Source organism: Corvus brachyrhynchos, unplaced genomic scaffold (genome assembly GCF_000691975.1).
Source record: "Corvus brachyrhynchos isolate BGI_N302 unplaced genomic scaffold, ASM69197v1 scaffold50, whole genome shotgun sequence".
Lineage (NCBI taxonomy): Eukaryota > Metazoa > Chordata > Aves > Passeriformes > Corvidae > Corvus > Corvus brachyrhynchos.
The window spans coordinates 1,699,557-1,721,687 of NW_008235964.1; the positions used below are offsets into that span (position 1 = coordinate 1,699,557).

Consider the following 22,131-nt stretch of genomic DNA (forward strand, 5'->3'; position numbering starts at 1 on the left):
ATCCCCGCCCGGCCCCGCATCCCCGCCCGTCCCCGCATCCCCGCCCGTCCCCGCATCCCTGACCGGCCCCACATCCCTGCCCGGCCTCGTGCGCGGCTTCCCGGCGCGGCATTCCCGGCGTGAGCGAGCCCCGTACACCGGTGTCAGCTCGGAAATGGGATGTTTTCCCTGGAGGAGCGACCCATGCGAGCCCGCCGTGCCGGTCCCTGTGCATGCAGTACCACCAGCCCCTGCCAAGAGCACTGAAGGCCGAATGATCCCAGGCTCTTGATGCATCACACACCGAGTTGGTGCAGGAGCCGCGCACACAGCTCAAATGAGGGTGTTTGCCCAGTTGCATAAACTAAAGAGAGCAGATGTTGTACAAGGGATGAATAAACCAGTGTCACTGGGGACAGTGGGAAGTTGCTTCAGGATACTTCCCGAGTCTGGATTTTGTCAGGGTTTGGGCTTTTTTCTTTTTCTTTACTGGGAAGCAGGAAGTTTGAGTTTGATTTTAGGCGCTGAAATTGAGCCAATTGTCAGTCCCCCACAGAAAGTCTGGATAAGTTACAGGTTTGTAACTAACATATGTGATTGTGAATAATCAATGGTAGCTGGTGAATCACAGTGGAACATGCAGCTATGAATAATGTAACCAGGAGATATAATGTAGAGGGGAATAATAATAAAAAGACCGTAGTCAAAGCTCTACAAAAGTCCTGCAAAAGTCCTGCAGAAGAAATGACATCTTGATGTAGCAAAGATGAAAGTAGAGGGGGGAGAATTAGGAAAGGATGATATCAGAGAAACTGGTAAAAATACTCTCAGGACACCCTTTGTGCAGCAAGTGATGCATTTGAAAGATGAAGTCTGAAGATGGATCCTCGAGACTGTCTAATAAAAAATTGTTAGAAGAATTAGACATGTTATGGTGAGGATATTGCAAGGAGCAAATCTGATTTCATCTGGCTGGTCACCTCGTTAATGAACTGCACTTAGCTCACATGATGTGTTTTCTTTTTATGTTCAAAACTGACCATCCAGAGCCTTTAAAGCACCCTCCTGCAGCCTACACCCTTGATAAACCTGGCAAGGTTAGACAAGAAGATATTTATTTATAAGTGTTGGAGACAGTTAGGAAACTAGACAATTCTTAGGGTGTTATTTCCAGTCACAGACCCTGAAAAGATTGGCATATGATAATGCCATGAGACAGCCAGGTTGGGAGTTGCACTGATTTGAGGTCAGGCCTCTCTGCTGGTGAGAGATGACTCTTCCTCTAGCTTTGTCCTCCAGAATGAGAGTCGTTTCTTCCTCTGGGCTTTGTTTTCATTTTTTAGGTACAAATCTGTATTTCTAGGCGTGAGCCTATCTAGCAAAGACAATTCTGAAAGCAGTATTTTGATCCAAAAGTGTATTATGGAGAAAAAGCTATGATGAAGAAACACTTCAGAAACTATAATTTTATTTTCTTATTTGCTTGCAGCTTGAAAATAAGGACAGAATAATACTAAGCATGTTATTTCCTTTCATCTGAGGAATAGGGGTATTAAACATGTGCTGGGCATGTGTTCCAAAACACATAAATTTCATAAATTATGATGATATTCTAACTTTTGTGTTTAATCTACATATTTATGATGCACATGCATTTCACTATGCGTGTGCTACAGCCATGGAATGTTTTTTCACGTCTTGAATTAATTTGTTTTCTGGTTCATGTAATAAGAGGTGTTTGGCCTTCACTCTGAGACCTCTTTCAACTCGTAGTCTAAAGTCTCACTTAAATTGAAGAGCAATGACTCAGTGTGTGTCAAAAACAAGCCTTTTTCTGGGAAATTCATGAAGAGCTTGGAGTGGAAGGTTTTATATTTTAATGAGATGAGTCAGACACATTTGATTAAGAATCTCTTGTAAAGCCTATTTTGGATAGGAAAAAGTCCAAATAATAGAAACAGATTTTGCTTTGCATTTGAGATATTTCTATGCTTGGTATTATGCAATTAAAATGTTAAAAAGTGGACTCAGTATTCTGCTGCTAAATCAATGATTGGTCTTAAAAGATGAAATATAACAAATGGCAGGAAGGATAAAGTTGGCAAAATCAGCATCTGTTATCTGTTAGCTAATCTCATGATTTATAAAAACAAACAGCTAGTTAAGTCTTCAATAGAAATGTATAAAACCACTGTTAATTAACAGAGGAACATTGTAGTTTGAGGCGAATTTCTGTCATTGTTGGCATACTGTGTGAGAACCTGATAGAGCAGAGCAGCCTCTCTGTTGGTGGGAAATAATGTATATAATCAAAATCAGCCTTAGCAGAGAGCCTTAAACCACAAGAAAATAAGACTGCTAAAAGAGGAGCTAACAGACCAAAACTTATCCAGAGGATGCCAGGGTTATTATACACAATATTGAGCATGCTGAGAATTAATGGAAAAGGCATACGGGCTGGCTGAAATGCTAATTATTATCTTGTATGTGTATTTACATTTCCTTCCCACTCTGCAGTGCTGTTGCTCTAAGATGACTGAGGACACCAGTGCAGTTCTGAAATAACCATTTTCTTGTTTAACCACAGAGATCTGACTAATAAAGGTATTTTAAACCATGGGCATTGAAAAAGCCAATGGATTTTCCTGCACAAGCAAGCCCTATTGCCACAATGCAGGGGCAGATCATTGACTCTTCCCTGTTCCTTCCCTGTTACTGCACCTTTTTTGAGCTTTCTGAGTCCATTCCTGATGGAGAAATGCTTCTTTGCACACATGCTGCCCTATGTCTTTTAACTTCCTGAGAACCATGGTGAGAATGTCTCATACCACAAAGCAACAGGTACCTATATTTTATTTCAAAGATCCTTGCACTTGAAAAGAGGATAAAGGGTTGGAGGTAAGAATAATCAACTTATTGTGTAAAAAATTAAGGGATACATATTTTAGGAAGAACAGTGATGTGCTAATTACAAGATGTCATTGGTCCCAAACTAAACACACTGTGTAGCTTAGCATTATGCTTCCACTACAGCTTTACTAGTCAATTCTTTTCAGAATCTCTGATAAAATGCTGCATAAAAGCAAGGGGAAGCCAAAGCAAAACACAAAGAGTTACATTTGGAATGTGGACTTAGCAATGCTTAATGGAAAGGGTCTGACAGCTTCTTGTTGTCCTGACCTTACCCCATTGGTCTTGACTTTGAATTCATCTTTTTTGAGCTTTGTCAAAAATCCTCAGTCAATAAAGCAGGAGGCATTTATTGTTTTGCTGTTACTCATATTTTTCTCAATTTTTCTTGTACTAGTCTTCAGGCTCGTGGCAATGATTTAGGAACACTGAGGTCTGAATTTATTTATGTGACATCATACTTATATATTGCTAGTTACTCTGTCCCTATAAATGAGGCAAGGAGACAGAATATGGGTCTCGTTTTGCTGTCAGTGTATTTATTTTGCCTGCTGCCACCTGGGTGCACAGAAGATACAACTAATGCCTGCTGAAAAAAGACTTTAAGTTCTTCATTGTGCGACAGAATTGCCCCATGTCTTCCTAGCTAAGGCCTTTAGACAAGAGATTTGTTTCATCAGGGTTTTTTGTGCATGTGGAATTTTGTGCATGGAAAAGATTTTGATGGCATGAATACAGATACTTTTTGGCACACATAATTTTTATCAGAAATGTTTTACTGTGTTTTACCCCGCTGGAGGATGGGTATACAGAGTATGCCTATATCTCTCAATACGAAATGGAGCAGTCCCACAGCCCATCCCTCAATAGCTTCATTCTGAGGGTCAAAATGCCAGAAATGGTATAGAACCAGGAGAGACATAGTGGTACTTCCTCAAAATGCTCTCCTCGCCTCCAGCAATTTGCAGTCCAGGAATTTCTCTGATCACAGATGGTTTTAATTGTATTAATAACCCTCAGTAGATTTTCTTCCCATGTCTGGTCTGTTCTAAACAGATGTAAACTTTTCCTTCTCTCAGTAATCTGTGCAAGTTCTGCAGCCAGTCCGGTGTGTGAAGCGCTTCCTCCTCTTTCTTTTGAATATTTCCTATTTAAGCTTGTAGCGGAAGAACCAGAGGTCAAACAGTCTGGTCCATCACAACACATGCTAAATTTTGGGGTTACTTTCCATTTTACTGTGTGATAGACCAGAGATAGAAAAACAGTTCTAGGATGCTGCTATCCTTAAGCACACCTCTGGAAGTGGTAATAAACCTTGCTACGAGTTTAGTATTCTCTCCCTGCCATGGTGCTGTTGATGATGTTGTAATCCAAGGTTGCCCATAATGCTCTCAGGAGTTGGGTTTGTTGCATACAGTATGCTGGTGTGCCCCTTGGAAGAAGAAGGAAGTTTGCAGTGAAAATAAGCTGTTATTGTCAGCAAAAAATCACTGTGTGAACATTACAGGGCACCTAAGGAAAGTTTAATGACTTGGCAATTCTAAGCTTTGTGTCACTGTCAATGAAAATGGGAAAATTAATTTAATTGGGACAATATTTCATTTAGAGTTAAGCTTAATAGATGATTTCTTGTCATTATGAGAGTATGTTATTTGCTGGGCTTGTGTTTTCAGTGTTTTATCAGCCTCACATCACCTGACCTTACTGAGAAGAGTCTAAATTTAAGTTCTACCTACTTAGCTTAGATTTCTCTACCAAATTTATTAAGAAATTGTGATAAAAGACTGAGGACGTGAGAGGCTAATTAAAAGTCAGCACTTGTTGTTTTGTTTTGTTTTGTTTTGTTTTTAAATCAGCAAGAAATATAATTTATACTAGGTAAATTTATTATATTAATATGCCTTGGTTGTAAAGGTAACAAAAAGGAAAATCTTGTCTTCTAAAAAGAAAGTGAATGAGTGGTGTATCCCATTACAACAGGGTGTAAAGAGCATCAAAAGCCAGAGGAAGTTTAGTAACAAATTAAGGAGAAACTGGAATTTTTTAATAGGATAATAAAGGAATAGAAAGGAATAGCTTGGAGGCAAAGTCTGGAAATAAATTTGATTTTTCAGAAAATTAGGGATCTTCTTTTTAGTTTTTAGTTATAACGGATAAGCAGTGTGTCTGGTTTTATCATATCTGAATAAAAATCCTGTGGTGAGGGGGAAATTTTATTTATAATGAGTGCTTTAGTACCTAAGCCACAATATAAATTTATGCTTGGTTCTGTTTGCATAATATTTTATGAGTGTCTGATTGAGCCTTTATTAAGCCTATTTCATGAGGCTTAATATGTCTGTAGTGTAGGTGCTGCCTCTGAATTAAGGTTCTTGTCACAGCACCTATATTCATTTTCATGAGATTAATCTCATTTGATAAGTGATGTTGGCAGACAAATACATTTATGTTTAAACTGCATAAATAACTGGTTCTAAACTCTCAAAAAAAATTTAGTTTTGTACTAGGTAATTTTAATGTTGCTCCAGTTCTATGGATGGGAAAAACTCAGTATTAAAGTCTCTCTTTCTCCTCAAAGTCTATAAAAGTTAAATAAAAAAATGCATAGAAAGTTCCAAACCTGATTCTTCAACAGAGTTTCTTCACAGCAGCTGCTCCACAGTTAACACAAACTAAAGTCACCAGTTTACACCTTTGGGAAAATTGGTTGTTCAGAGACAAGATTTTCTTGTCTCGTATTGACGGAAAAATAGAAGTAAACTGGACAATAAAATTATGGAAGTAGTGGGATGCTACATTATGGTGACTTTGCAGGTACAGGTGCTCACCCTGGTCCTCTTTATTTGATCATGTAGCCTAAAGGCTGAACAATATCATCCTTAGCAGTAGAATAAGGGAACTGCTCTTTCGCTGTCAACTGTGCTCAGAGATGGATTATTCATGGTAATTATTTTGAGACATAAAAATAAAATACAGGAAGAAAAACTTGGTTGGCTTACCTCTTAACAAATTCCTCTGCCACAAGGTTTTCTACCTAGGTACTTATAAAATTTGGAGAATATATGGGGCTCACCTTTAGAATAAAGCATCTTCTGTACTCACACAGTATTGCCAATTTCTCTACTATTCAAAGCTGCTGGAAAACAATTATTCGAAAGAATAATTCTATAATAAAACTTGCTGTTAAAGCAATAATTGTATTTACTTTTCCCAATGCTGGCATGCTGCCAGTGGAGCTACGCATGTATGAAAAAGGAAAACAAGCACAGGAAAGCCATATGGTGGATAAAACAGGTTTTGATGAAAGCCGCTTTATCTCCATGCTTCTTGAGTTCTGGAACAATTCTGTTAATTATCTTGGCTAATTTCCTCCCCTAGTATTTCAGTTTGGTATTTTGTGCATCATAAACCATGCTGAATGTTCCTGTAGTACTTAAACACTGTTCAGCTTAATTTCATGTTCAGAGTCATTCTCCTATGCATTGCCAAGGTCTGGCTCTGAGTGGCTGTCTAATTAAAATACTTGTGTGTCAAACCATCTGCATGCATAACATGTATTTTTTGATTCTGACCCTCTCCTGGTCTCACTTGTATGAAAAATAAGGAAGTGAGGAAATCAGCAGAATACCAAACACAATATTTTGGTGTCAGTTGTGACACTTGAATATGGGAGAATAGATGCTCATAGGCAAGTCCGAAGATATTGCTGTCATGGCTTGATGCACTACAAGTGACAATGCTGTTAAGAAAGGGTTCATAAGTCTGAGGAAGAAAAGACACTCCTATGTGGATTTAACCTGGACTACCAGAGAATAAGGTTATTACCTTTATCCGGAATAAATGATAGTGAATAAATTTGCAACTGTGTTAAAATTGGAAGTTACATTTTTTCTAAAGCTGCATCATTTTTGTTTAGTCATCAGATGAAAAATTGTTGTAAAAATCCAAATGATTTTGGCTCTAGCAAGTATATGCTTAAAAACTCTTATTAATTTTATATAAAAGAGATGGATTTGCAGATAATTTGTACAATTTACTCTGGCTTTCTCTACTCATGTATTTTTCCTCTTTTTTTAGAACTGTTTTCCTTAACATCACTCTTACCAGAAAAAAGGAATGTTCAATACAAAAAATGCGAAAACCTGGAAATGGTTTGCCCTGTGTTTTTCTTTGCTTTTTATGTTTTTTTTTTTAAAAATGTGAAGCACCGGTGTTTATTAGGACTGGTGATCTACCTGGAAGTAAGACTGAGGAACTATTTCTTGGCTGTAATGTTACACAGGCATCAGTGTTTATGTAAATTTGATAAATATTACTATTTTATATAACCCAGAGAGAATACTTCATTGATTTCATATGACACATAGTTAAGATAGAAATTCAGTGAATGACATATGGAGATCGCTCTCTGTATAAATTCAATAGGCAATATCTTTGTCAGTTTAATAGTTTTCAACTTTGATTGTACTCAAAAGCTTTAGACATTTAGTTATATTAGTCAAATACATCTTTGCCTTTCTAAGAAACGTGGAATAACTTAGGACACATGGAATTCATTAAGATATCTGATCCAGTCTTCCCTAACCCAGGGGTTATGAATATGAAATAGAGATATGGCAAAATAAAGAATTTAACTTTTGTTTTTTCCTGTCAATCAGATTCCTAGTCCATCATCAGGTGATAATGGATGAAGAATGAAGTGTTAATCTCTTTAACAGTTAGATAAATTTATTTCATTCCCAGTGAGCCCCGTGTCCATGTTCAGATCTATAATTTGAAAGGAGATGTAAGTGAGGTAGTGGCTTGTTGAAATTGAAGGAGTTATACATCTTTATCTTCCTGTGTGTTACTCTCTGTTTATTTGCTGTCCCTGTGTCCCTTATTATTGTATTAAATTAGAACATTTGGCATGGAATATTCTGACCCAAGTATAATTACAGCACTTAAAAGTATTTTAAGATTTCTTTAAACTTTGTGCAAACTTCTTAGTTTAAAATAATATTATACCAATAATTATATGAATAATTATTATATCAATATTAGAATAGCTTGTTGTTTGGCTAACTGCTGCACAAAAATCTACTATTACAAGCAATTAAGAAAACCAACAATATTTTTATTTTAAATTTGCTTTTTCTTTTTTTATAAGTTGTTCTTCTGATTATTATATAATGAGACATATTATGGATGATTGTATTTTGAAACACAAAATGATTAAATAATGAGATCATATATTAACAGCTTTTAGAGTGACTGGGAAAATCTCATTGCCTAAATAATGCATTAGAATATCAAGTCCAAGGGCAATGTGAAGTGATACCTTTTGAAGTTATTATTGTACATAAGAAGTTATTTTATTATATTTTATAATGCATTTGTTATTCCATCCCAAAATACATGTAGACATGCATATTTAAAAATAACTTATATACCTAACATTTTTATGTATTAGTGTACTTTTACTATGTTTACTTCACTAACAACCAGTTTGTTTTTCCTTCAGTATCAATATCTCCATGTCTAGCAGCAGGTAAAAATCAGAGTTAAAGAAATCAAGGCTGTGATAGAATCTTGTGATAGAAACAATTTCAGTTTCAGATTGAAGTCAGTTTCATTGACTGGCACTGCTTTAATGAGAGAGAAAGAAACTTCCAGAAGGGAATAATCAGATTATATCTATTGATTGCTTTCCATTATTAGCTCATCTACAATATTGTACAGTATAAATGTGCCCCCCCTTCCCTCCAAAAAACCTTTAACACACAAACCTAATACAGCAGAAAACAAACGAATATAAGATAAAAAATATAAGTGGAAGATACAGAAATTTGTATGTGAGCATGCAACTGGTTAGTATCTTGTGTTAGCTGAGATATTTTTTTTGTGATCAGTACAGTTTTTGAATGTTTAGTGCTAGTCCAGGAAAATGAGATTATTTAAGCATATGGCTAAAGCTACTCATATCAACAGAAACACTCATATTAAACAATTAAATATGGCATTAAGGGATTTTTCCATCAAGAGGCTGAGAACACAGATTTTTGTGTTTGATGCTGGTCATGGCCAATGTGGTAACAGTGTCTATCTCCCAGCTTACCCTCAAATTGTACCTACATTTTGTAAACACCTTCTGTTGAATACAATACCAATACCACCTACCAAGCTGTTAATTTCTGCTATGTCCCCTAGGAATTCTGAATTTTCACTGTTTATCTCCGGAGTAGAAGTGGGTCTCGTTTGTCATTGTAAATCTTGGATAATTTTGTCACATTGAGAATGCAGAGCAGTGAGTAGAGCAGATGGCCTTATGATAAATAAATAGTAGCAGCATGATGGATAACAAGTTGCTCTGAGATGGAGACATTTTCAGATCTACGCAAAATATTGTCTAGGGACCTGGGGCCAAGTAGGTCCAGTTTTATGGTTCTATTCCTCCCAAAAAAGATTATGACTTCCTCCATGTACTAAAGAAAAAAAAAAAAAAAGAAAAAAAGGAAAACAAAAAAGTGTGTTTAAAACCAGTTAGTGGCTACAAACATTTCCCTAATGCCATAATCTTTGCCCCTTCACAATTTGGTTCATAAGTGGGGGTTTTCACACTAAACTGTGATGTCCTTTCAAAGATTCTGCTTATGCAGGATTCCTTGTCTACTGCTTTTCTAAAGGAAAAAGGTGTGAAAAGATAAAAGCAGTATCAGTTTATTGAGGGTTTTTCTACCAATGCCATCTATAGTTAAAATTGTTTGCAGTTGTCTAATGCAAGAATCCCTTTTTATCTATAATGTTAATCTTTAATTCCTTCTATACACTCTCTCCAAAAAATCCAAAAGGCTTCTACATTTGAAAAAGTCAAACTTCATGTGTGTAAATAGAAAAAAAAAAGGGTCTATTTTCAGTAGGACTAAAAAGGTTGTCAAACAGCTCCTGCCCTGCCTTTTGTGCTCCTACAAGCAAGTCCTTGCTTCCATGCTTGGTTGCAATTCTCTTGGCATCTCTTTGGTTTGTTGATGATCTGTTAGTCCCTTCTGGTTCCTAAGAAGTATGTTTTGTCTCAGAGGCCTGGCAGGCTTCTCCCTACTCCTCAGTGAAGTTTCTCAGTCTTCCTGGAACCTTCATGACCGCTGTTTAATGCTGTTTCTCTCTTGCCTGCTTCACTTGATAGTTTGCCATTGAAGAGTGCTCACTTTGAGCATCTCTCATCCTGAGCCTGCTCAGCTGATCCAGAGGAGATGAAGTGGTGACCTTCCTCTCTGGAGGTTGCATCCCACCACATCTTGTCAGAGGAGGTTAAGGCACAAACCCAAGAATTCCCTGACAGCTGAAGGTGTTATGTTGAAGTGCTTCTTAGTTTATTATGTTGAGGCAGATGAAAAGCAAAGAGATGTTGGATTTGGGGATGGCAAAGCTTGCTCTGGGGACTGCAGAAGGTTCAGAGATACAACCATTCTCCATTTTCTTTCCCTTTTTCTTTCCTACGCCTTCTTGAAGGTATTTGCTGTTTGAGCAACCATATTTTTTTCAAAGCAGTGCAGATCTTATTGTGATTTTCGGTCTACCAGTGTACATCAAAGATGTCCAAAGAAAGATAATATTTTCAGCAGTGCAGAACCCAAGTAGGCTAAGTCTAACTTATTTTTAGGCATACAGGCCAAGACCTGTAGATGATACCAAATGGTTCTGCTCCATTGACTTCAGTGAATGTCAGAGTCCATAAACTCCTAAGTGAAATCAATGGAGCTATAGTAGGTTATACACAGGAGAATTCACTCAGCAAGTTTAAATGTACTCAGTAGCCTTTTACTGCTGAATGTTTAAACTTCCTGTGTGAATTTGTTATCAGACTCCTGCCTCATGCATTTTTCTAAAACACTTACTGATACAAATGAGGACACAGTGAGGTTATTGCAGAGATGGGTTTTATTTTCTGGTGCCTGCTAACAGCTATGTGATTATTGGATATTCAGTGTTACATTTATGCAGAAAATCAGCTCTAGAATAATTAAATTCTATTTATTTCCGTTCCTTATTTCTTGTGGTACTGGTTTTGCCCCACATATAAAATTAGTGAATATTGGAAATTGACAGTATATTATTTGAAAACCTTCCTCATCTTCTCTTTCAAGCTTTTTAAACTTTTCTTTCTTTTTAGCCTGCAGTGCTGAATTATATAATCTATCCATCCAATCTTCCTGAACTTTTCCTTGCTACTTCAATACTTCAGTTTTTTATTGCTGAAATTTTGTTCTTGCTCTTGTTTGGCCTTGCTCGCTTTTGAACTTCCTCCATCATTCACTTTGCTTTTCTTCTCTTGAACAGAAGTACTTTTATCAGTTAGGGGTACAAGGAAGTATAAAATACTCTCCTTGGCAGCTCATAGTTCTGGTGATATTTTGTTACTATAACAGGAATGGGGAAGGAAGGTGGGAGAAAGGATTGTCATGACCCCGTAGTCCCTTTCAAATGTGACCATCTGCAGAGTTTATCTAGAACAACAGCAAAAGAGTACCATGCTGAAAAAGAATTTCAGAAAATTAGTTTTTTGATGGAGCAAAAAAAGGACATGAGCCTAAGAGTGAGACTATTCACAGACTAATGAACTTTAGCAATTAAAGTAAATGCAGTAGAATATATTCTTATCAGATCATTGACCTTTACAGGTCTTTCAAAAATGTCAGTAGCTTAGAGAAAAAAAAAAAAGATGGTATGGCTTACAAAGTATCTCCAATCAGAATATTTCTTTACAGTCCTATGTTTGACATTCTTAAACCTTGACAGCTCCTTTAAGAGTGTTTTGTATCAACATTGTAAGAGTGACTTGGGGAAATTTTTATGACAGTTTGAAATGGGACATTTGGGGCTAAATGCAGTCAGAACATTTCAGTAAATCTGAAATCAACGTCTGACACTTCTGACGTTGAGACTGGTGGTAAATGGTAATTACAGGATCCTTTTCTGCTTATGAAATAGTAAAAGAATTCTTTCAGTGTTTCTATAAAAATAACAGCTAATGCACTTATAAATTTAAACTCACTTTACACAAGATATATTTTAGTTTTGCATTTCACTCTATTATGTCTGTGTTCAGATAGGGACTGTGACTTCCCTAGAAGATGAAACCTCTTTTATAACCACTGTAGCAATGAAGCAAAAATACTTTACTAAATTCAGAGTCGGGAACGGTACCTGTTTGAAGTTTTTACACTTCAATACAAGAAAAAACCATGAGAACATTACAAGTCTGTAATGCCATCAATTCCAAAACTTAGGAAACAATGAAAACTAAATGTAGACTGTGGGTTACTCTGTTACAAAGAAGTCTTTTGTTTGAATACACTAGAGTGCTTTTACTGACAATGGAGTAAGATAAAGCATGTTGTAATTGCAACTAAAAGATGCGTTTAATTTTTTCATATGGAGAAAAAAGCTGTAAGCAATTATTTGAAATATTTAAAATATTTACTTCAAGAGGAGGGAGATATGCTCAAAAATAAAGCTGCTTTCATGGTACAAACATACACACATATGCAACTTCCTTGACATCTATCATCCTCTGCCTTTTTGGTGAATCTCTCTGTGATATGATGAATTCCAGAAAGAAGATCTTATCATGGAGAAAGACTGAGCAGGTTGGAGGAGAAAATGGGAATGATGCTAACAAAGTCTGAGAGAAGTCAGCTTTTGATTGCTCAGTATGCCATAAGACATGACTGATAAGGCAAATACTAAACCTGAAGAAACTCCTGTTCATCTAGATGAAATCTGTGAATCTCAGAATTTTTTAAATGTGGTACATAGTAGTCAGGTTACAAGCAAAGGTTACAGGTTTTGTTGAAAAGTCAAAGCATGACTTGTTCAGAGAAATCAGTGAATTAAAGACTAGTTAAATGAATAACAAAATAATAAGAATAAATTAATCCATAAAAACTAGCCCCTATAGAAAGGGATATTATCAGAAGATAATGTACCTATCTTGCCCTTCACACTTCTTTTTGATATTTTGAGTGGAAGAGGTAAATGAATGACCAAAATACTGAGCCTTTAAAGTCACCTGTGCATTAGGATGTTGTCAGTTACAAAAAGAAGTGAAAGCATGAATATTTCATATCTCTTTGGCATTCAGCCTGTTTTGCATAGATGGCAGCTGGAGGTTCAAAACAGAGCGTTATTGCTTCACCACTGTCACCATGGCTTAGCAGGTAAATAATGCATGAGCTAAGAAGAGTTGACAAGACAGACGATAATGATATATTGGTTCAAGAGTCTGTCACCTCAAAAAGCACCTAAAAATGATTCACATCAGACTTATTATTTATTTCATATGACTGTTAGCAGAATATTCATAGGTACAGTCTGTAATTAACTTAAAGAATTAACTGCTGAAGGATATGGAAGGCAAGTAGCCTAGCAAAGTTTCAAAAGAACCCCAAGGTTAGTACATATACAGCAACACTTGTAAACTTTCCTGCTTAAAATTGTGGTAAGTGTTAATCTGCACTCTTTGGGGTACCAGATCTTGGTTTTATCTCCAGGAAAACAAAAGTTCCTTCATATCAGTTAGGCGGTGCCTAACTAAGCAGGGAACATTCTGATGTGTGTTATGCAAAAGCAGGGCTGGTAGTCTGTATTATCAGCATTTTTTGCATAACCTGGCATGTGATTAAAATGCTAACAAGAAATAACAACACTACCTTGTACAGCAGTAAGCGCAAGAAACAGTTTTTCAGTAAGAATGTCCCGTCCTCATCTACAGAAATGAGAATAATGGCTGCTGTACAGTGGGTGTGGAGCAGTCGGGGGTCGCAAGTTCTAATGACAGACTCATGTTCATCCTGTTTGTCAAAAGTATTAAGATGTTTTTGTGCTTAATTAAAAAACCCAAATAACACACACACATTCTACCCCTGTTCATTGCTCACAGACTGCTTAACCCATAAAGGTTAATTTGTCATGCTAGTGCTTTGCTTCCCATTTTGTTTATGAGATCACTCTCTGTAGTGACATCTGCATACATTAACTAGCCCGACACATTTTGTGTTATCTGGCAGCTTCTTTAATTACTGGTCAGGCATCACTTTTTAATACTGCAACCAAGCAGAAATGTATTTGTTCCAGTAGCATTTTTAACAGGAGCCTGTAATATCCGAGCCTCCCTGGAGAGCCCTTCCAGCCAGGGTTCGCCAATAAACCGCAGCCGCTTTGCTGCAGCCTGAGGTATTGACAGATGCTTCCAACTGGATGCTTAATACGTGGTACCTGCTGCGAATAGAAAATGACTAAGGACTGGTGGGGCATTCTTTAGGCACAAATAAGCTGTGCTGATTTCCTTCACATCTTGTAATGGGAGATTTGTGATGTGATTTTCTCCTGTCTACCTCAATGGTGGTTTTTAAACTTATTTTCCTTGAGATGTGCAACATATAGCAATGCCTTACCAGGATTACAGTACTAAGCACATTCAGTGCAATTAATTAATTACACTGATAGCAATTTCCAGCTTTCCAGCTAAATCATGTCCTTAATCCAAAGAAACAGAAAGTGTCAATAGTGCCAGTAGGAATGTGGCAGGGCCAAACAAGATGTGAGCAGCACAACAGAGTGGATTGAACCAGTCATGATTATAGTAAATAGTGTATGCAGTAGGTGGAATAAAATGAGACAGTATACTATAATGCAGCCAATGGATATGTGAAATTGTTCTTCATGATTATAAAACTCCACCGGTGAATATCCAGGGGACTGGAGATCCAACATGTGCAATAAATAGAACAAACATTCTTTTCCATCTCAAAAGAACTGACATTATAGTAGGAAATGTGATATCTCATCCTGATTTCAAGACCTGTTTCCTAGAAAGCAATGGGATTGTGCTTAAGTGTGTGCCTAAACCACCTCAGAAAGTCAGAAACATACATTTTGCTAAATAGTCACACATTTAAAAGAAAAGTAAAAAAAACGCTTCATTCATTAAGAATTTGGCATGGGAGCTTCAAACTGCAGAACCTAATGCAGAGGGTATGGGGATGTGTCCTCTCCACCTTTCTCTTCCAATATATTTTGCCATTTCTTTTTATTTATTGCCTGAGTTAGAAGGAGACTCAGTTCTGTGACTTTCCCTATTATTTAATACAGAATCCTTCCTGTCAAAGCTGAGGTGCTTTGGCTGGCCTGGCAGAGGTTAGTCCCTCCTCAGTTATATGAGTTAATATTACTGCACATTCTAAATAACTTGGGGCCATGTTGGAAGACTCTGAAAGTCATTTTTAGCTGCTTTTTACTATGATGAGTATACAATGCAATTGTTAAGACACTGATTTATTATCCAGCCTGATGGCTGTTTCTAGTGGGACTTGCAGTTTGCTGCCAAAAGTTATGGAATCAATATGTTTCAACAGAATAGAAGTTTAGAATTAGGCTCAGATATATGTTTAGTTAAAAAATGAGCATGATTCTTCTGAATTTTTTGAAATATATAATAAACAGAACTGGATCAGTTTGTGTAATATGGATTGATTCTGGTTTGTATGTAGAAGCTTGTAGAAACTGCTCTCAGGCACTGTGATAATGATTAATTTCCTGAAATATCTGTTTTATGTATGTGCACTGTAAAGAAGATTGAGAATAGGTTAAATGCAGGGTGCAGATAGTACTTGCAAATTCAGTTGCCTGTAGTCATATCATGTTTTATTTGCTATTTCTAATAAATCAGCCTTCAACTTGTGCTTTACTTGTGAAACAGTCCTTTCTTTTCTGATTTCCATATCAGATGCTTCTAGAACAGAACTGTTAGATGAATAAACAATGACAGGATAAGAATAGACAGTGTTAGAAAGCCTGACTATGTTAAAGCAAAGATTAGTACATAGAAGACACATAAAGGCGTTGTTGTTACATCTGAGGCTTATTTTATGTGCACAACACTCTGCTGTACCAGATGGACTTGAAAATTAAATTCTTCAGTGAAAAAAACTTGAGGAAAGAAAACAGTAAAAAAAATACTGTGAAAAATATCATAATTATAATATTGATAAATAACAGCATGTATAGTTATGATAGATATTCTTTGCTTCCAAACAAAGATGAACTCAGCTTCTCTCAGCTGAAATTTGTTGCAGGCACTCTCAAGTGGTGGGTAACTCCATTCTCTTTTTTTTTTCTGCTGTTTCTCAGGGAGATTATTCCGTAGTGATTTTTTTTTTTTTTTATTTCCTTACAAATAATTACAGCAAACTCATGCAACTGGGTCTTTTTTGAATGCATTACCATTTAGAATGGAAATATTTTTTTTCAGTGGCCAACTCCAGTTTTTTGCAATCTCTTCTGCTTTGATTCCTACTAGGAAGATTTTTAACACAATGAGGATTTGGCAGGAGTAAGATTGACTTGGTGCTTTTTCTGAGGTTCAAAGGAGGAACAGCTTCCTTTATCTGAAGAATTAGTAGTGCAATTAATCAGCAGGATTCCTAATGCAATTAGTAATCTTAGTGCATGGCTGGGATATTTCTCCTCTAGAATGTTTGTGAAGATTTAGAAAGGGGAAACTTCTTTTCTAGATGCATTTCAGTGTCATCTAATTTGCATAATTTGACAATGCCATGACGGAAAATGTTTGTGAATACAGCAATTTTCACAGGTGGCAAGAGTCTTCTCCTGCTTTGCTTTGACTTGACACCTTTCTGTCTTTAAAAGTTGAATTTGGGTGGATGGCAGCTGACTGTGCCACTGAGGCTCTCTTAGAGGGATTGGAACTGGAAAATTTGAAGAGGAGCCTCACATGTCTAAATCAGACAGGCTGGTGATTGGGTTACAAGAGTTCTGATCAATACTTTGGTATTTCCATTTTGCAAGTTATTACTGTAAATCAAGTGAGGGACAGAGAAACACAATTAATTAGGGCTCTGACTAGCAGCTTCAGCAGCAGTTCTGCCTGTTAGAGCTACAAAAAAACAAAACAAAGCAACAAAAGAAAATACCAAGATTTTTGAAATAAGCAAACAGTGTGATAGAGGTAAGATTCCACTGACAATGTGTGCAAATCTTAAGGAAAAGTCAACATTCAATTGTTCATCAAGGAAAGGAATATTCCTTTGCTATGACAAATTGGGACATTTGTCCAAATATGGGAGCTATAGTGGAGATCTCTGAGTGCCAGGCTAAGGCATATCTGAACCATAATGCAGCAGTGGCCATCTTGGGTGAGGCAGTGGTTGTTCTCTGCAGAATCCTGTCTCTGACTGTGATAGATATCAATTTTTTTCAGAGGAAAGCTCATAGGCAGTTATGGAATACTGAGATGATAAGGTAAATTTTGTTGCTGACTTTTACCATGAGTTGGAGAATGTTTAAAAAGCTAAATTCTCAGAAGACTTGAACATATCTATCAAATTCACTGTAAAATGGACAGGTCTCCCTAAAAGCAGACATTTTTCTGAAGTAATGCCTTTCTTTGGAAGTTACTTTTTATCATGGTTGATGAGTCAAACGAGTCATAGTAACCAGGTTGGAAGGGAGTCTCGGAAATCATCTGGTAAGGAAGAAGGACTTGAAAACCACAGAGGAAGAAGATACACAAGAATGTCTCTCTTCATGCATTTGAGTGGCATGGCCTGGCATGAAGAGGCCACTGTGTCAGTTCAGTCTGCAAGCAGCATCCAGAAGTGAGGATTTGCCTCCTCAGAGTGATGCCTTTGGCTCCCCACATGCAGACGATGGCTGAACCACACAGTGGAGGTGACCTGGGTGGCTGTGAGACATGCCACATTAAAAGCATCAATTTCTTCAATCACTTTCCTTTTAAAGTGTCAAATGCTTTAACATATTAATAGTTAAGCACTGATTAGAGGCAATGATTGAATGTCCTGGACAGCTAGAAGTCCCAAGGCAAAGTAAAAAAAATTATTTATCTGTACTGTTGAGGTCAATTATTAGGTAAAACTTACTTCTGAGCAGTTTACTGTCATTAGATGTTTCAAATAACTCCACAGAGTCTGTTTGAAAGGCCACTGCTGCCAGTCAATAGTTGCATGCACAAAGCTGAGAACAGACTGGAAGGGTGAAATAGCCTAATAGAGTCAGACGAAGAGGAAAAAGCTGGATTACCCAGATAAGACAAACTAGATGAGAAAACTGTCATGGATATAAAAGCCTTTACTTTTCTCCCTTTATAGAAGTTGCACAATCTAATACAGATAATTTACATTTTCCTGGAGATGAATGCGATGAATATTTTCGGCAAAGCTTTTCATGAATATGGAAAACTGGCTGTACTTTTATTGCTGTATTCATAAAGTATGCATCTGGTGAGTTCCTGTTTTCACAGCATGAAATATGGATTGAATTTTTTAATTTCTTCATTTATTTTCCAGAGGTTTTTTTTTTCTTTTAATAAGGTGTTTTAATGTACTGATTAAGAACGTGAATTCTTACAGGTCATGGTCATGGACAGGTCACGGTTAATTATGTAATAAGTCACCTTTGGAAGAAGCATTGGCTTTTTTACTGCCTCACTGCCAGTTCTCTTATGAACTGAGAGTAAAATGCTCAGGCAGGCTGGGGAATTGAGCTATTGAATCCCTCTTTCCTCATAGCATGATATTATCACATCTCCCAGAAAACATTTTGCAGACTACTAAATTTTCAAAATCCTAGGTGAATGTAAGCCTTGGGACATAGAAGAGGGGTTTCTTTGATGAAACAATAGGGGAGAGTGGTTGTCTTTTGAAATGCCACAAAGTTTGGATGCATCAAGAGAGCAGTTTCCCCCCAGCTCTACTGACCTGGATTTGTTAGAGCTTGACAAGAAACCTATGTGTAAGACAAGAACAACAATTGCATTCATTTTCTTATATTGAAAAAAAGTGAAATATGTAAAAAGATTAGTTAAGTATCATTGCCAGTAAGATCTGTCTAATCTCATACAAAAAACCCAGCCATGTACCTGAAAGATGATATAAATATTTTTTTATTGCTTAGTATTTTACTAATATATTGATATATATTAATATATCACCAAACTGTTTTATGTAATGGAACAGTTCTATTGAATTAGAAGAGGTGCATACTTAGGATAATATTTGCAAGGAAATTTTCTTCATTCCCTTTTAAAAATCGTTGCTTTGAAAGAAAGAAGCTTGTTAAAGATGTGTATCTTTAGAAATGCTCCAGTGCCTGTTTCCCTTTGGTGTCTAGTTGGAGCCATACTCAGATATGCAACATGTGTCTATTCATTGTGATATTGAAATGAAGAAATTACCTCAAACAAATTACAAATACAAATTCTACAGAAAATTGAAGGAATTTGACCATAAAATTTTAATTGGGATAAGCAGCTGTCACGTCTGTTCCTACAATGGAACATGTATATCTGGTCACAGACATACTCTGAAAACCTCTATCTGAAAACTTCTGATTTTTCTTCTGATTATTCAAATTTTCATGTATCAAACTTATCTTAATTTTGTTTTTAAGAGGAAGATATTGCCATATTAAAACATACTAGTAAATCTGCATTTGCTCCTTCTAAAATGTTAGATTTTTGATAGTGTATGTAATTAAACTATTTAAAGGGTCCAGAATCAAATAATCTTAATTCAATACAACAGGATATTTTGAGAATGAGGGTAAGAATAAAGTGATCCCCTGAAATGCTGTTATGGAAGGTATCATAGAAGGTGCACACACACAAAGTGGCAAGCTTGCTTTTCTTGAATTTGGAAAAAAAATCCTGGTGTTTATTGAAATGCAAATTCTTTCATTTTCTCTATTCAAAAATTTTCACAGAAAATGGAAAAGGAGCAATGAATAAAATTTCCAGTAAGAGAAACTGTGGTTAGAAATTGGGAAAAATAATTGTAAGATGAAGGATGGTCAACAGGAGCAGGTTGCCCAGACATATTTTCAAATCTCCACACTGGAGGTAAAACAAAAAAAACAACTGGGTATAAGCCCAAGCCATATGATCTAATGCTGAAGTGACCCTGCTTTGAATGAGCACTGTTATTTCGTGATTCCTGAAATCAGTCTGAAAATGTCTGAGTGTAATGTGCCTCTCTGCTTACCAAAAAGATTATTGTATTAAAACAAACAAAATAGCACCTTCAGAAGAAATTATTCTAACTCCTGAAAAGGAACTATTATCCAGTATGCGGGAAAAGATGTCAAAACACATAGACAGGAGTAAGAAAATAAATAAATGTTATTGTTATCATAATAGGCCTTTGCTTTACAGAATTAAGCACAAGGTAGACTGCAACTTTCTTAGGTGTCAGTTGAAGACAAGAATGAGGAAGGATAAAGTCTATAGATTGCATTAACAGAGAAGATACGATGTGTTGACAATAAATCAATAGTTATATTAGACCTTAAAAACAACAAAGGAAATGTTCAGAGGATGACTCACTTTAGTGAAAGAAAGTGACAAATGGTCTCAGCTTAATGACTAATATCAAACATTGTTAGGGAAAGTAAATTCTGAAGGCTCAGGTCAATATTACCTCTTAGACTCACTAAGCAGAAAATACACAATCAAAGTAGAAAATACACAATCAGACTTAAACTGTCAGAAGAACTCAAATCTCTCAAAATACAGACAATTCACAAAAAAAGGCAAGAGCAAGCTAGATAGAGATCTTTGTTATTGGACAAAAGCACCTGAAAAGGAGGAGGGCACTGAATGCAGTGTATAACATTAGGAATAGTAGTAGTGCACCTGCAGTGTATTACGGTTACAAGTGGAGTAGCATTCGTGCCATGTGAAGTGACCACTTTTGTGAAACGTCCTTCTCACTGGAATACCAACAATTTTGTTGCCTTTGTTGAAATGAATAAAATTTTCACTTCACTTCTGTTCCTTTGACAGGTGCTATTAGCTTATTCTGTTTTTTTGAGAAATAATTCAGGGTCAATTGTATTTCTAGATTTATAGGTTTTTGGTAGAAAAACACATAATAAAGCACATGTAATGCAAATTTGCTTTGATTTAAGATGCTCTTTTTTACTGAAACTATTCTCATAAGTATGTTGAGAGTGGCGAAACACAGAAATAAACCACGTTGTCACTAGCAAAAGAAGACCCCACACTTGGTTTTATTCCTAACTGGAATTTTTACAGGATATTTCTCTTTGAATCGAAGCTGTAGCGGCCACTGTAGAGTGCACTGGATCACAGCAGGGATAGGTTCATTAGTTCCAGCATCTTTGCTTTGAGCTGTAAGGAACAAGAAAACAAAAGCCAATCTGTTTGTTTGCTATTTCATATTCATGTACTTTCTCCTTTTTAATTCCTTGACTGACAGACTGAGTGTACATTGTCCGATGTCTTCACATCAAGCCCGTGACCTCAATTCACCTATCATTCACTTCCATCATGTCAGCTGAGCCTTTTGTGGATGTCCATTATTCACACACTATATTGTTTTATGATGAATTACCCTCTTGAGAATTTTAGGACATCTTAATCCCAGTCTGACAGAACTCTCTGCGATAAACAATTGACAAGTCCCTATGCTAAATGCGAGTGCATCAGAGGATGTGGATGTTTGACAGCTTTTACCAGATAAAAAGAAACAAGAGAGCATGCCTTCAGCAGTGTTGAGCAGCTTCCATCTCTCATTTTCATTGAATGCTTTTCTACCAAGAGATTGCATGCGGCAGGGGAGGGAGATTCATTATGATTTTTAACCTTAGTTGTTTTCCTGACAAACAAAATATTTCATTTAAAAAAAACAATTATGGGGGATTTATTATAATTTAATCTCACATTAAATCTGTCCTCTTTTTCCATCCATGCATGCTAAGAAAAGAGAACTTTGTTTCAGAAAACCCAGTAGCATTTAAATGTGCATTTCCAGTGACAGCCACATGTGCCTCTGTGCTGCCTGGCATTTAAAGCGAGGCGAATTCCTGGTGCTCATCAAGCTGTGCAGGGGTGGAGCATAAAGCAGGTGATGGACTCTTTGCCTTCTTGTGCTGACAGCCTTGGCCTGGCTGAAATTGCAGTGTATAGGGAGCTGACAACTTGCTGCCAATTACTTTCTTGTGGAAGGGACTGGAATGAGCGGAGTCAAACCCTTATTCAGTGTCTGTGCTCTGCCAGGCAGCATTAGAGGGGTGATAAAATGCAGTCTTGGTGATATTTCCACCTTTCACACTTCACTGGAGTTTGCCAGGTGTTTTTTGCACTTGTTATAGCCCTGAGATGACTATCAAGACTTGACAAGAACCACAGGTCTATTCCCCTGGGTCTCT

At 36.7% G+C, this 22,131-nt stretch overlaps 1 protein-coding gene across 12 annotated transcripts in view; it reads left to right on the top strand.

Annotated features, from left to right (window-relative positions):
* Positions 1-22,131, top strand: part of CACNA2D1 (calcium voltage-gated channel auxiliary subunit alpha2delta 1) — a 364,954-nt gene that overhangs the window by 125,888 nt on the left and 216,935 nt on the right. The window lies entirely within an intron of this gene.